Source organism: Pinus tabuliformis, chromosome 9, assembly GCF_031772625.1.
Source record: "Pinus tabuliformis cultivar Carrire ecotype Pingquan chromosome 9, CPIR1, whole genome shotgun sequence".
Classification (NCBI taxonomy): domain Eukaryota; kingdom Viridiplantae; phylum Streptophyta; class Pinopsida; order Pinales; family Pinaceae; genus Pinus; species Pinus tabuliformis.
Genome location: NC_142307.1, coordinates 202,111,107 through 202,127,850, shown reverse-complemented (window position 1 = coordinate 202,127,850; position 16,744 = coordinate 202,111,107).

Below are 16,744 nucleotides of genomic sequence, written 5' to 3'. Positions count from 1 at the left end.
TGAGCTCAGTGGGATTTAACGTCCGACGTGGGATCACATGTTCCGTTCCGAATTCATCTTCCTGGACTAAGACCATTCCAATGGTGGAATGAGTGACGGGGAGGTACAAAAAGTAATCCTGGTTGTAGTTGGGAGGATGCAGCAACGGTGCATGGGTCAACACGTGCTTAAGCGCATCAAAAGATTTCTGAGCTATCTCATCCCAAGAAAATTGAGCGTTTTGTTTGAACAACCGGGTAAAACACTTGGTAATCTCGGTGTAGTTAGGAATTAATTGGCGTAAAAAGTTTGCTTTCCCCTGCAAACTTTGGAGTTGGCGAAGACTCGAAGGAGGAGGCAATTTGATGATAGCTTCTACCTTCGAGGTATCGACGCGAATGCTGGCTTTTGAAACTACAAATCCTAGCAATCGTCCCACTTCTATACAGAAGACACATTTGTGTGGGTTCAACCGAATCCGATAATGCCTACACCTCATGAAGATTGCTCGTAAATGGACAAGGTGATCAGCTCGATGTAAGGAGTGAGCGGGCAAATCATCGAGATACGGTTGCACAATGTGTTTGATGTCATGAAATGCATAAGACATCGCCCTTTGAAAAGTGGCTCCGGCATTCTTAAGCCCAAAAGGTAATTTGCAATAAGCAAATGTCCCCCATGGACAAATGAAAGCCGTTTTTGGTTGATCGGCAGGTAGAATATTGATTTGGTTGTAACCGGAAAAACCGTCCATAAAGGAAAATATTTCACTACCGGCACAATCATCAATTATTTGATCGATATAGGGTGTTGGATAGTTGTCCTTGGGACAAACACGATTGATATCCCTATAGTCGATACATATTCTTATTGTTCCCTGTTTTTTGTTAACTGGAACAATATTCGATACCCAATCCGTCAGCGGGATCGGATAAATGAAACCTGCTTTCAACAACTTCTCAACTTCTGCTTTAATCGCAGCCGCTTTTCATGGGTGAATCTGACGCAAACGTTTCCGGACGGGTTTAGCATCTGGGTAAGTCTTGATCTCATGGACAACAATGGCGGGATCAATTCCTGGCATTTCCTCGTAAGACCAGGCAAACACGTCGCGGAATTCTTGAAATAGGGCCTTGTATGTCTGAATTTCGTCATCTGAACACGAGGCACCTATATGAATGTGCTCAACAATTCCAGGCTTGACTGAAATGTCAATGGGAATACTGCGAGAAATGTTTCCCAAATTCAGCTCTGAGTCAGGATGCTTCATTGGACTCTGAGCTTCTTTGACATATTCAGCTGTAAAGATTGATGAGAAATTGTTTTCAAAATGATCATCCTCAGGTAAAAACGAAGATCTATGATGGAGATCTTCCCATGGTAAATCGTCTACGCACAGGACTTCACAAAGTTGTTCGTCAGATGACACAACTTCGGGAAACGTTATTAACTCTGAGGTTGACGTGAAAAGGGATTCCTCATGGACCACATTCATTTGGTCGATTTTGGTTGAACTCAGGTCGGTAAAATACTGCACGGCTTCATAGGCAATTTCATATGGACTCAAAGGCATTGCATCACCAAATGAGTCTATCTCAGATTCAGAAGGAACGATCCAAGGATCGTCATAAACAATGGTGTCTGAAGTAATCATATGAATATATGAAAACGAAGACACGACGTTGATTGGAGGAAAAGGAAAAGTTCCCAGTAAACTGGCATCTTTAACTAATCCTACGCCAACATCCTTGTAAGGGATAGTTGTTTTACCGACATGCTGGATACTCTCTGAAGAGGCTGGGTCAGATGAAAAGTAAGCTAGCTGGTCTATGGTTACGATCTTGCCATTATGTGGAAATTTTATTACTCTGAAGACCAATGAAACGACCGCTGTCATAGCATAAGACCAACTTCGACCCAAAAGAAGGTTGTAGTCTAGAGGGGCATCAACCACTTCCACATCTAGACTAACGGTTTTTCCTTCAACCCCTATAGACAAATCCTGTAGAATGCCAAACGGATGGAACCCACGGCCATCAAAGGCCTTAAGAATAGTCGGGGATTGATTCAGTGAAGGAGAACCAAGCGATCTCCAACACTGTATCGACATAATACACATGGAAGCTCCCTCATCAATTACAGTCCGATGAATAGGCCTATTTTTTACTATCACTGGGATCTGGAAAGCCATCTGATGAGGCAAACACGGTGTACTATTTTCTAGATCAAAGATTATTAGGTTCGGTTCCTGAACATCAACAGCTCCTATAGCCGACAAAAGTAATTTTCGCTGTGCTGGGCATGATTGCAGCACTTCTAAAGCCGACATTGCTAAGGGTGAAACAGCTAAATCCTCAACAATGTTGTAATTCTGGGCCGCTCTCGCATGTGGATTGAAAGCAGACCTTCGAAGTACACCCTTGGCGGGCGGTTTGATTACTAAGTCAGGGTTAGGTTTCTCTATCTGTAGTGGATCAGAACCGGGAGCTGAGGTTGATGGATTTGAATGAGAAGATTCTGCTTCTTTCGATCCATCAACAGGACTTTTACTACCATAATCTTGTGATCGAGTCGCAATCCTTACATGAGACATCATCAATATGGGTTCTTCACTCGCATTCGAAGAAGAACCTATCATCTTACTCTCTTGCTTTGGAAATGGATCTTTCAAAACAGCAGGAGTTGGGGAACCCTTGACGATTTTCACAACCTCGGCCCGATGAGGGCAATCTCTTGTAAAATGATCCTCTTCACAAATAAGACAAGGATATCGAGGTTTGCGCTTTTCGTCATTGGTTTCCAACTTTTCTGTTTTCTCCTTTGGATTCTTGTCTGCTTTATTCTTCTTCTTACCTTTCTTCTTCCCACCATTTTTTGATTTAGCCGTAGATGACTCTACAGCGTGGATATCAGCGGAAACTTCAGGAGAAGATTCTCCTGTCGGGGAATATGGTAAGGTTATAATGGGCAAATAATTCTTTGAAGACTTCTTCTTGCTTTTAGTATTTACCATACCAATCATGCCATTAGCAGCATGAGATCCCGAAGGAGCAGAAGTGATTTGATTTGACTTTGGAAGATCTGGGATCTTTTCGTGTAACCCACCTGACTGAGTGTAAACTAAGTCAAGGTACTGCGCTTGAGCAATCACTTGCTCCTCAGTAACTACTCCGGCCTTAGCTACGTCTTCAGTAATCTTCGGTAATAATGATTTAACAAACCATTCAGCTAAGATTTGGTCCGAGATAAAAACTTTCACTAATCGCCTTCGACATCTCCATTCATGTATATGATTGGAAATATAAGTGGACGTTGACTGTTTTAGTGAAGTTAGTAGCTCCGTGCCATTATCATATCTGACCGGCAACTGAAAATGAGTTAGGAACGAGGTAGCTAACTGACTAAAATTGTAAAAAGAGGCCCGCGGTAACTCAATGTACCACTTGGCTGCGAGACCAATGAGCGTACGCTGGAAAAGATGTAAGCAGATCGAATCATCCGAGATGGAATTTGAAGCACACCAGAGGTGGTAAGTCATCACATGATTTGACGGATCCTCTCCGGACTTACCTTCGAACTTGGGTATATCATTGGGCAACTTATTTGGCATTGGCAACCAAAACGGAAGATAATTTATTAGATCGTTCGTTAGGCGCGACAAGTCCGGTAAATCCAAAGTTGCGATAAACAGCAATTGCCGATTAGGATCCCTAAAACTCTGGGTCACAAGACCAGTCCCAGGAGGAGGATATCTAGGATAACTTGGAATAGGTATCGCATTCGGGATATTGTATCCTCCTGGAAAACCAGGATTAACCGGACCGTACTGGGGTTGCTGAGGTTGTTGATAAGTGTACCCAGGATACGGTTGATACTGGTAAACTGGCTGTTGGACAGCAGGCCCATATTGGTACTGTCCCTGGTACGGTTGATAAACAAATTGTGGTTGACTAGTGACAACCGTACTTAAACTAGGTTGTCCTACAGGCATCTGAACCGTAGTTTGAATCGTGGATCCAGACAATGGTAAAGATGTCTGAGGAGTAGTTGCAGAGACAGTAGAAACCGGAGCTGTCGATACTACATAAGTAAGTGTGGTGGAAGGAACAGATGTTGCGGTAGTTGCAGCAGTCGTTTGAGATGGAGTACTAGGTGCAATGGGCGACTGAGTAACTACCGAAGGCACAGAAGTTTGAACATTAGACTGGACTGATTGCTGGGGTGAACCAGAAACTAAGGGTTGTCCAGCTTGAGATGACAACTGTACACTTGGCTGCAATACCTGTTGAACTTGCGATGGATCCCACACTATGTTCATTCCGGGGTATTGACCCATGACAGGTTGAGGATATTGAGATCCATAACCGAATTGAGGGTAGGATTGATAATTGAAAGGTACATTTCCCGTACCTTGAACATAAGATTGACCTTGGGGTGGTTGATAACCTTGACTCGAGTACTGACCTTGAGGTAGATACCCTTGAGGTAAATACTGATACTCGGGTTGACCTTGAGCTATGAATTGATACTGAGGTTGACCTTGGGGTACATATTGAGGCTGGGGTTGACCTTGAGGAATTTATTGTACTATGGGTACATACTGTCCTTGAGGTTGCCCCCCAGACGCAATTTGTGTACCTTGAGGTTGCCCCCCAGGCATTAATTGAGGCTGCCCCCCAGGCGGTAATTGGCCACCTTGAGGTTGAGAACCGGGAACTAAACCTGACATCATGTAAATGTCTCCTACACCCAACGGTTTATTACCATTGTTTCCAGCTAATAACCCATGTTCAATGGGTTGAGAAGATGCTCCCACAAAAGTACCAGAAAGTGACTGATACCCAGAGGGAACAGAAGGACCGTCGTACAAGAAAGATTCAGGAGATTGAGTGAACACGGACGACTGACCAGACATATTTACAGGAGTATAAATACCTCCAGGTGGAAAAGGAGTACGAGGTGGAGAAAAACTTGACCTTGAGTTGTCTAAATAATTGGTTAACGAAAGGTACCAAGTAGTGCTTCTAGGAGGACTGTAAAAGATGGATTCACGCTCCCTTAGATCAATAGTAGGTTGATCTTCAAGGATAGAGATGCCAAATTCTTCCTCTGGAGCAAGTTCTTCAATAGCTATTAAACCAGCAGGAAGATTTTCGGTGATAACTCTTTCTACCCTAGGTGAATCAAGAGCACTAGAAGTTGGAGTAACAGGTTCAGATATTTCAGGTTCTTCGCCTATATCACTAGTAGATGAAAAACTACCAGCAAGCTCGGAAACTGCAACAGCTTCGGGATTATAACCTGTTTCTAGACCTTGGTAATTTGGATGGACTACCAACGACAACTCTCCTTCTTCAGGTGAACCTACTTTACTACCATTAGGAGTTACAAGGACTTTCAAACCTTTGTAATGACCTGGGACGTCTTCAGGAGGTTCGCCCCGAAGTCTACGTGACTTCCTCAACAAATCGGCCACGGTAACAATCTCAGGAGACTTGCCCCGAAGTCTACGGGACTGTCTCGGTAATTCAGCCACAGTTAAAAACTTTTAACTACTGCACATGCAAACAAAGTAAAATCTCAAAGCAAACCGCCTAAAGTCTCTAAAGAACCAAACAAAATCGAATCACACGCCTAAAGAATCTAGGGCGTCAAACCATACACAAACAGTAGCCTTCCGGACCGAAAACACTAGTTGGAGATGAAACCCAACATCACCGAATTCAGTACAGAAGTGGTGGGTGGAACAGTTACCCCGACAACCTGCTTAATGAATAGACCGGCACAAGTTCCTCCACTTTAACCGTCTCGAGTGAAGTGAACCCCCCGAAAAATCCAAGTGAGTCTAGGCGACGTCTGCTCCAGGTACAGTGGGATCTTCCCTCCACTGTCACCTCGGTAGAATCCTAAAGATAATGGTCACTAAGGTTACCAACAGCAACAAATATACTTGGGGGAACAGTCTACGACCCGATAGCACGCAAGGGTAGAGTAACAAGCTCAATCCCCTTGCCGGCTCCTTGACAATAATCCAAGGTTTACCGACAAGTGACCCCAGGCTCCTCAACAATAATCCGAGGTTTACCGTTTGTAGTACGTGCGTATCTGGTGTCTTTCCCAATGAAGGAGAATTGATCCCCTCACTGGTTCGGACACGGTCTCGTGCTTCTCCTTTAAGAGGAGCTTTCCCAGAGTACAAATGAAACAGTTGGATTTATCCTACCACAAGATGAGCTACTTGTTTGGTTTTACTGTCTTGGAGAGTTAATTACTCTCCTACTCCAAGACACTAGCCTGATCTATATTGGTGTTTCAGAGCCCTAGTAAATAAAAAGTTACTAAGTTGATTTTACTTTAAGCATTAATTTTTATGGCTTTTCTTTAGGACAAAAGGTAGTGGAGATGAAACTGATGGTGTGTAGACTCGACTCAAATCCACTAAAAAGATGCACTTTAGGATGATTTATACTAATTTTCTTTTTCAATGAATTCCCTAGCTAAGAGAGTTGGAGAATGCAAAATTGATATAAAGACAACTTTCTTGGCAATGAAAATCAAGAAACAAACTCTTTATCTTTTCCAAAACATACAACACATGACCACTAATTACGTCATGAAAATTCCTTTTCTTTTCAAAGACTCAAATGCTACTAAAGCAAACTTTTCTTTCAAAAAAGATTTTTTGTATTTTTCCCTATATTAATAAAGCATGTAAGACTTACTTTAACAGAAATCAAAGTTAAAAAATCTATGGCAATCAAATCAACTCAATTTCACACAAAAGCAAATCCAAGAGAAATGCACCTAAAAGTAAATCTAATGAGGCAAAAGCCTACTAAGTATGATTCCAGGATGTTTTACTCAGTCAAATTTAACTAAGGACTAGTTAATGCAGAATCAAAAACCAGTCAAAAACAAAAATCAAAATCTTTTGTTCTTTTTCTTAAGAATAAAATTCAAAGTTCAATCAACAAACTTTTTCGAGATTCGGCAAAGAGACAACACAAAGGTAGGTTTCTCACAAGGGTGGATTCTATGACAGGTCCGACTCCTAAGAAGACTGAAAAGACCAGGGAGATCCAAGGTTTTACAACTTCTAAAGCCAAAGTCGCTACAGGACCAATGCAAAAATCAAACCCTAGGGCAAAATCTCTATGAATTTCACTAAAACTCTTGACACTGATGAAACAAGCTTAGGTGAAGATTTATGAAGGAAACCAGTGGATCTGGGTAGAAAAACAAATTAAAAAACAAAATCTAAAAGGCAAAAAAGAAGAAAATTGAAATTTTCTCAATTTTGACAGGGTACGCAGGCCACCTGTTTGCACAGGTGCGTGTACGCTCTATGCACAAAGCTGCAGTGCGTACAGGTACGCACTGTGCTCAACTCAGAGGGTGCGTACTGCTAGAAAAACTAAGAAAAACTAAAATCTAATTTAACCCTAAGCTATCCCACCCAAATACACAGTCAAACAGCCAAAAACCAGAAAACAAACGACTTTTCTCAGATCAAAGTTTCACACAAAGGAAAAATCATTCACATCAATGGATTCCCCAGTATGGTCGCCATTTTGTCATGCGGAAAGAGTCAATTTTGCGGACAAAACCGACCTCCCTAGAAGCTAAGGCTTTCTAGTGACAAACAAGACAAATAAACACTACCTTTCTCTAAACATGCATTTAGAATACAAGTAATCGGGTGATTATAACATACCTTTAGTCCAACACTTTGTAGTAGTCCAGCCTCGCTGATCCGGATGAGCTCCTCCTTCTCTTCGAAACCTGCATTCACTAACAAGCCAAAAGATTAAATAGAACCTGATAAACTTATAAAATAACACATATCCATCATACAGACCAAGGAGCATATGAAATAAATCATGAATAACAATCTGTTGAGAAAAATGAGTTCATTTGTATTAAGTGGAAACAAAAGAAACCATTACAACCTGAGCCTTGGTGTTGTGCAGGTCCCTCCTAGGGTCCAGCAAGATTTTTCCTTTACTTTGATCAGCTCACCCACTTCCAAATAAGGCTAGGAAAGGATGGGAATCTCTCCTCTTAAGCTTTACAAGGGAGTCCTAATTCCAACAGCATCTACCCTTAGGAATGTTCAGCTTTCAACCTCCGCTCCCTCTGGCCCAATGCCTGTATTTATAGTGCTCTAGAGGAAGTTAATCAGGTCCACCATCAATGGGATAAGCCCCTCTTTGGATGGGATAGCTCCCCTCTTGATGGGATAAGTTACTCTTTCATAGGGATACATGAACCATCTGGAGGCGCTCAATACACGTCAAACAAGCTTCTAGAATGCTCTAGAAATGACCACAAGTAACTTTTTTGGAGTGAAACTTGCGCCTTTTGACCTTTACAGGAGTACGCACCCTCCTCTTTACAGACAGAGCGTACAAGTACGCAGGTATTGTGAACTTGGGGTGCGTACACGCAGGTAAGGCTAAGAGAAACTGCGTACCCAGAGATATATAGATTTTTAAAGACTTTCTCTCTTTCTTGGAGTTTGGCATGAAGAGCAGAGGTATGAGACTTGCCAAGGAGGATAGTATGACAGTTGATGGAGCCATACTAACTGCAAATAGTCATCGTGACAAATTTTAGTGTAACAAGGGTCATTATCATTATTAGTGATTCCTCTCGCGCCTATTAACAGCTTACATCATTGGCTAGTAATCAGGCGATGTCTTTCCATGTTCGACTCCAGAACATCTCTCACATGGATAGACTAGTACATCGAGTGAAGATCAAACAAGATTGAAGACCCCGGATCTAGTTTCATCCATCCGGGCTGCGACATATATTCAGGGAAATAAAGACATCAAATGTACATCGTTGCTGCATAGATAATCATCCAATCAAAGGGATGATGGCTCTACCCGAATCATCAGTCTACACTCAGACGATTGTCTGTCCTATGTACATGAAAATGAATTTATAAAAGTAAGCATGGGAATGCCCACCTCAGCTAGATCATGAAAATATTATGAAGATAATGTATTGTATTGTATCTTATTACAGGTCTCCTCCCAGCTTGAAAGAACTTCGGATCCTCATGATAAAGCATTTCACCCGACATCAAAAAAAAAAAAAAAAGATTAACGACCTCACTTTAGGGGGCACATGTTATAGACATTTTGGGCACTGCAACCCCAAGCATAAAATGTCCATAAACCAAGGGCTCCTAAGTCCCTAAAAGTGTTGTTCTAACCCCTAAAGGAACAAGGTCAACTGATTACAGCTTCTCCCAGAAGTTCTCCATGAAAAACTGCTCAGAACTGGTCAAAACAGGATCATTTCACCTGCTCCATAGGCAAAGTGCATTGCATCTCACCTAAGTACACTCTGTGGGTGCATTGCATTTCGAAAAGCCCTTCTATGGGGTGCAATGGACGAGAAGTGACAAATGGCAGTGTCAATCCGCGAGGTGGAGAGGCATGGAATCTTCCAGAAACTTCTCCTGTGACACTTGCCTCTATGAATTCAACCAAGGATGAGTAGGAGATCATCAATCTCCAAGTGGAAGCAAGAACTATCAAAGGGAAGACACTAATCAAATCAAAAGCTGACTCATCTCCCTTATAGATATCTATATATGGATCCCTCATCCCAGAGATCCAGAGGCTGGAATTTTACATCTTGTAAGGAATTGTTGTTGGTTTCTTGAGACAACATCATAGTGTTGGGTGATCTAAGCTTTGTATGAGGTGAAGAAGGGCTTACTTGCTGAGAGGATGATGTTGGTTCAAAACAACTGGTTGTAACTCCCTTTGCTCTTTCTTGATTATCAATAAAAGCTATTCAAGTTTTCCTCCATTCTCTTGTGTCATTTATGTTTTATACATTTGTATGGTCAATTTACATCTGATCCTAGATTGTTTATGATTATAGATCCATGTTCTTGTATAGTGTTATGCTACTTATAGTCTGCAGGTACTCTGTGAAGCTGGGTGCACGAGGAAGCAAGTGGCAAAGGACTATCAGGAGAGAGAGGAATCAAACTAGGAGCCAAGCACAAGACAGAGGTTGGTCTCCTCTATTCTTCTCTCATCTATCTTTCATAAAGGAAAAACGAAAGTAGCTTTACTTTGTTTGTTTCTAAGGTAGCTACCACACCTTAGTGGGATAAGCAGTTCTGTATAGACACTTTTCCCCGTAACAACCCTGGGTTGATAATTAAAGCTAGTAGCCTAAGAGTTGCAGCATCCTTGCTGCAATACTGGCGCTCATCACCAATCACTTCGCTACACATTGCATACCTTGTTCAGTGCATTGCATACCTTGTTGAATGCTTCTGCATGTAGAATCTTCTGAACAATTATTCTTCATGCATAATGTCTTCCAAACATTAAGAGTCATCTGCGAGCTTCCCCCCCAACACATACTTATTGACCATGAATTTCAGTGCGGAGTACATGTACATCCGTGCAGGTTGTTTTCCATATGCCTGCACCCACTTGGACAGATGCGTGTGCGGATCATCCTATCCATTGTACTTGTCTGTCAGTTGCACCCTAGGTTTCCCAAATCGTAAGAGTATTAGTCTCCTACATTCGAGCCAGTTATCAAATCTCCCTTTGTGCGTACCCCACCATCTTGTAGGAGTAGCGTGTAATACCCACTCCAAGGCTTGGAACTGTTGCTTTTCTGACACTTCTCTTTCAAATTTATCCAAGAAGGTATCTACCTCACTTAAACCATCATAAGTAGGTAGATCTCTTACTTCTGTCGATATGCAGTGTAGTGACCTTTTCATCATATTACAATTCAGTGTAGTTACCCCATGTAACCGATTCTGCCATCGCTCTATTTCTCCATCAGAATCCAAAGTACAGAATCTCTCGTGCTCCCATGAAATCTGCCCATCCATGGTGGGATTTACTAGTATTGCTCTCACATTCTTATATTGTAGATGAAGTCCAAATCATCATCACTTTCATAGTCATGCATCGACTCTGTATAGCGTGATCCTTCAACAGGGTCCAGGGGTATAATTATGCGTAGTGATTTCTTCTCAAAAATAATTTTGCGCTTCTTCAGATTAATCACCCCGTTCATGTCAATGGCCCAATCAATTCCTAAGAGTGTGGGGTATAGATTGCTATCATCAACAATCTCTATTACTTCAAAGTCTGCCAGCACGCTTGCTCCCTCAATATCCATAGTTATTCCCTGCAATCACCCCATGGGTATTATTTTCTGTTGGTTCACCATCGTTAGATGAATTGGAGACCATTGCAACATAGGTCTCCCCATTTTCTCCCATGCCTGTTTTGGCATAACATTCGCATGTGATCCTAAATCTAAGATGACTTGACCATTTCATATTCTCTGATCTACACGATTAGCCTCATTTCTCTTCCCATCCTTATTTTATGTTTTCCAATATTCCTGACTATGCCTGGTTCTCCTAGCGTGGTCCCAATGCATCTGTTGATGAGTTCATGTAACCCTTTCATAGCCTTACTGTCACGTAGTAACTTCATACATGTTTCCAAGAACGTTGTGAGCATCGATGGTCTGTTTCTGGCTCCAGTTTATCTTTGCTTCCTGAAGTGGAGGCATCACCGAAGATCTTCTTAGCTTCCATGAAAGTTTCCTGAGTGCCCTCCAAATCAAACTCTGCTTCTTTCGTCGGAGCCTTGCAAACCCAAGTACTATCTTTTGGTTGTTTTCCTTTGTCATCTCCCATCACGATTCCACTTCAGAGCACAATGTTCACATTTGTATCTTCTTCACACAGCTCAGAACTCATCATCTATAGGTTCTGAGTCGGGGGAGGTGGTAGCACTCCTTTATCGCATATCCTAGCTATTAGCATAGGACAATCTTCTATCTCATGATCAAACAATGTGTAATACAAAGATGCCGGGCACATTGGATTCATACAAACATGGGCATAATGTCCCAGCCCTCCGAAATTGTAACAAATCAACTGTATGCGACCTCTTCCAGGTCCTCCTCCACCTCGGCCTCATCCACGCCTTTGAAATCCTATCCGTGCCATTCTTGCATTTTGGTCAAGGGGTCACGTTTCAACCTGAACTCTGTAGGTGAGAATTCTATCCATCATCAATTCATAACTTCTACAAGTGCACTCATCATGTCCCACTGAGATACAAAAGTTGCAAAACAACTGTTGCGAATTTTGCGTATACTTCTGTAAGAAGTGGCAGTTGTGCATGGCATGTTTTCCAGCTATTTGAAAAATTGCACACCATAAAGTAGGCGTCACGCTAGGTCCTAATTTTGCTTCTTGCCTTAAAGATTTCGGTCCTCCTCCTATGAGGTAATTTGTAAGAACTAGGCAGTGGTCCTTGTCATGACCCTGACCCTTGCATTTCACGCACCATACCTCTTCACGCACTTCTGGTCAAACTGTCCTGTCTTGTTTCAGACTCTGCATCTCCAAGCATAAATTCTTCAGCTGCACGTGGATCTGTTGAACTCCTACATTAGGATCCTGCATCGAGGTCTCATGTAGCCTCCTAGCAATCTCTAAGGCCTCTACCTGAGTCATTATTTTTTGCTGCGATCATGCATTCCTTAAATGTGGCATTAGCGAAGCTACAAACCACATACATTTCTATCCATCTATCAGATTCATATTAGCTTCACGAATCATACATTTTAACCTTTGATCCAACTCCCAAGGAGTCTCACCTGGTAGCATTGTGATCTCTTTAAATCCAATGATCGATTGTGCTTCAGACTTCAGCCTACTAAATTCTCTATTTAGGACTATTTGGTTATCCGTGATTCCCGCATTTGGATTATCGTTGGAGTACTTAATATACTAGTTCAACGCACGATCATGCAGGGTGCTAACCAGTGTTTCCTTCTTTATATGGTCATCCGTAACTCCTTGCGCTTCCCATACAACCCTTACCATGAACCATAATTGGTCTAGATCCTCATTCCCCAAACCTTTGAACACAGGTAACTTCACTATGTTTGCCATATTGAATCACGGTGGTGGTGGAGTTGGTATGGGTGAAGATGGAGGTGATGGTGGTGAAGATGGAAGCGGTGTGGGTGGAGGTGGTATTAGCAGAATTCCTTGTCTTATTAGATGGATCAAACTTCGCGGTGAGACCTTCACAAGCTCTTCCTCGTTCCCTTGTGGAGGTGAAATCAAGGGGATATTTTTTTGTCCCTTATTTCCTTCATTCCTGTAAGCTTTTCCACTGCGTGTAGCCCCGAACATCAAGGTATCTGGATAACCCTCTTTTCGCACAATAGCATTTCAATCCAAGCATTCAAAGACTTTACGTACTTACCTCACGGTCCTTTGAGAAAGTGTCGCTTTGCCTCGCTATAGCTGACTGAGGTGTTGACTTCGAACTTAGTAATGAATCCTCCTATAATCTGATCGAGTCAATGATCAATGGCGTGTGCGATCTTATCCTTTGATGCTTCCAACCTTCGCACTAACTCTAGGGTCCACACAGTAGGACTGCCAAGCTTCTACCTTCCTTGGCTATCTGCTAGCTTCACAATACACTCGTATAGCTTAGTAGGGAAGGAAGAGAAAAATATTACATGGATCTCTGTGTATAGGTAGCTATCTAGCCACTCTTCTTTTGACAGTCACAGATTTTTGTTCTCCTACACCGCAAACTCGTGAATTCTTCTGTCCAACCAGCCTTCAATTTCCTTCTTAGTTGGATTCCAGTGATACGACATCAAACATCTCTATGCAGATTCTGGTCTCGGCAATGGAACCATTTGTTGGCTTATGGAGGCTTGACCTAGGTTTGGAGTTATTTAGCCAAACAAATCCCTACACTACTGGCCCTTTCGGTATCATCTCGTGGAGTGTGCACTGAAGTCTCACCCAAAGCAGTATGGGGGGATGTTGGAACCAAGTTTCCTCACCCTTGAGATGTCTATGATGTCGATTTAGTTCAACTAGTCCTGCCTTTGTGCAGGTTGCTTCGCGCACTATTCCAACCTTTAGTACCCTTGTGAAGTGTCCCAATCATCTTTCGCGCAACCCTAACCAAGGGCTAAGATGATTTCACACTGCTGTGGTAGCGAACTGCACTATTTCCCTAAACTGCACTGTGTATATTACTTATATTATTAATAGATCTTGATTATCTTCGCATAAACAACTATTCTCACTTACATTCACTTAACAACAATAGTTATATATATATTCGCACATCATATAAACAATAGAAGTGAAATTCATACCCAATATATCTGATGCATAAAACATGAAATAAAAACACAAAAATGATATGAAACTTCTATTTATTAATACTTCCAACTGTTACAGACTCGACTTGCCCTGCGCACTCAGCTGCAGGGGTTCGTGCACTCAGTTGCGGACTACTAGCCCTTTGTGCACTCAGTTGCAGAGCCTTCTCCTACTCTACAACACAAAACTAGAATTTACTCCATAGATATGACTCAATTCTTCATCTTCGACTATGAATGCCTTAACTACTTAGAGCCTCGCTCTGTTTATACAATCCCATGGTTTGCAGACCATGGGTAGATCTCTACAGCCAATATTACAATAACAAAAATTAAGGGCAGACAACCCTGTGGCTCTTTCACAAACTACACGCTTTTCACCCACAAAACGCAGAGTCTTTACATCGAAATCATAATCTTTGACCAAAATATGGGCTCTAAGCCCCAAAACTTCCCTTAGGGGATCCCATGTACAGGTAGCTGTCTAGCCACTCTTCTTTTGACAGTCACGGATTTTTATTCTCCTGCAGCGTGAACTCGTGAATTCTTTTGTCCAACCAACCTTCAATTTCCTTCTTAGGTTGATTCTAGTGATACGACATCAGACATCTCTATGTAGATTCTGGTCCCAATAACGGAACCATTTGTCGGCTTATGGGGGCCTGACCCAGGTTCAGAGTTATGTAGCCAAAAAAATCCATACTAGCCCTTTCGACATTAGCCCATGAGTGCGGACTGAAGTCTCACCCAAAGAAGTATGGTGGGATACTGGAACCAAGTTTCCACATGCTTGATATGTCTATGATGTCGATTTAGACTGACTAGGCATACCTTCACGCAGGTTGCTTTTGTTGGGTTGTGTTATATTCTTTCCACGACTATCCCACATAGTTAACCAGGGGGTTAGAGGGGGGGAAAAGCCCCCCATTCGTTGCGCGATTGCGTAGTGGGGGGGTCACAGGGGATTTGAGGGGTGCAGGTAACCCCACTGCATGATTTTCAGTCCATGGTATTGGATGCTTCGGCATGTACAAATATGTATTGTAACATTGAAAGGAACATAATGAAAAATCAAGTTGGTAGTCTTGGTTTTGGGATCCAGGGGAAAATCTATGTGTATATGTGTTTTATGTGTTATGCTCTCGCATTATTTAATTTCTGTGTTTTAGAAGGCGTATGTAGGTAATTTCTGTACGGGGCTAAAACCTACATGCGGTATCAGAGTTGTTTTGGCTTCAAGGGGATGCCTTTGTTGTTGAGGGGTTTCGCTTGAGCCTGTGGTAGACCCTGTTCAATGGGAGATATGTGAGATTGATTTTGGTGGTGAAAGAAGATGGCGAGAAGTGGAAAGATAGAGATCGAAAAATTTAATGGTCAGATTTTTGAGTTGTGGAAACTCAAGATGGAGGATCTGTTGGTGGATAAAGATCAATGGATCAAAGTAGATCTAGGTACTAAACCAACGAGAGTGTCTAATGAAGAATGGAAGAAGTTGGATTGGAAGGCAAAGAGCACAATACGATTGTGTGTCTCAGATTCAGTATTGCTGAATGTATCAGGGGAAGCTATGGTGAAGGCTTTGTAGGACAAGTTCGGGACTTTGTACCAATCTAAGTCTCTGGTGAATAAACTGTTCCTATGGAAAAAGCTATATAACCTAAGGATGAAAGATGGAGACTCGGTGACAGAGCATCTGAATGCATTTAATACTGTGGTAAGTCAGCTAGTATTTGTTGATATTAAACTTTCAGATGAAGATAAGTGCATCAGTTTTTTGTGTTCTCTATCAGATTCATGGGATAGTCTGGTTATTGCAATAGGTAGCAACGAAACTACCTTGCAGTTTGATGAAATAGTCTCATTCTTGCTGACAAAGGAGATGAGACGGAAAAATATGAAGAGTCAGAATGGTTATGCCTTGTCTGTACGAGGACGGTCCCAGAATAGAAAAAAATAAGTCATCAAGTGGGAGATCTAAATCTAGAGGGAGATCTAAATGTCCAGGAAAACCTGTAAAGATAGTGTGCTGGAAATGCAGAAAGGAAGGGCACTACAAAAGGGACTGTAAATCTAAAGCTCCTGATAAAGGAAAGGGATCTGATGATGCTCCTTCTGCAGAGGAAAAAACCACCTCAGATGAAGGTGGGGATGTGTACTTGGCTTCTTCAAGTACACTTGTAGATCATGAGGCATGGTTGATTGACTCAGGTGCATCCTTTCACTTCACTCCCCATAGAGAGTGGTTCTGCGAGTATGAGAAATACAATGGTGTTAATGTCTTCTTGGGGGATGATAGGAAGGATAGAATCGTTGGTCGCGGAAAAGTAAAGTTGAAGTTGCAAGGTGAAAGGGTTAGAACACTTACAGGTGTTCTGCATATTCTTTCATTGGCCAGAAATCTGATTTCTATAAGCAAGTTGGATGATGTAGGTGTAAAAATAGTGTTCGAGAAGTGTTGTTGGGAAAAGTATCTATTCAGAACGCCCCTATCCCACTCTAAGGTGTGATAGTGCCTTGGCAACAAACAAGGAAAACTACTTGAGTATTC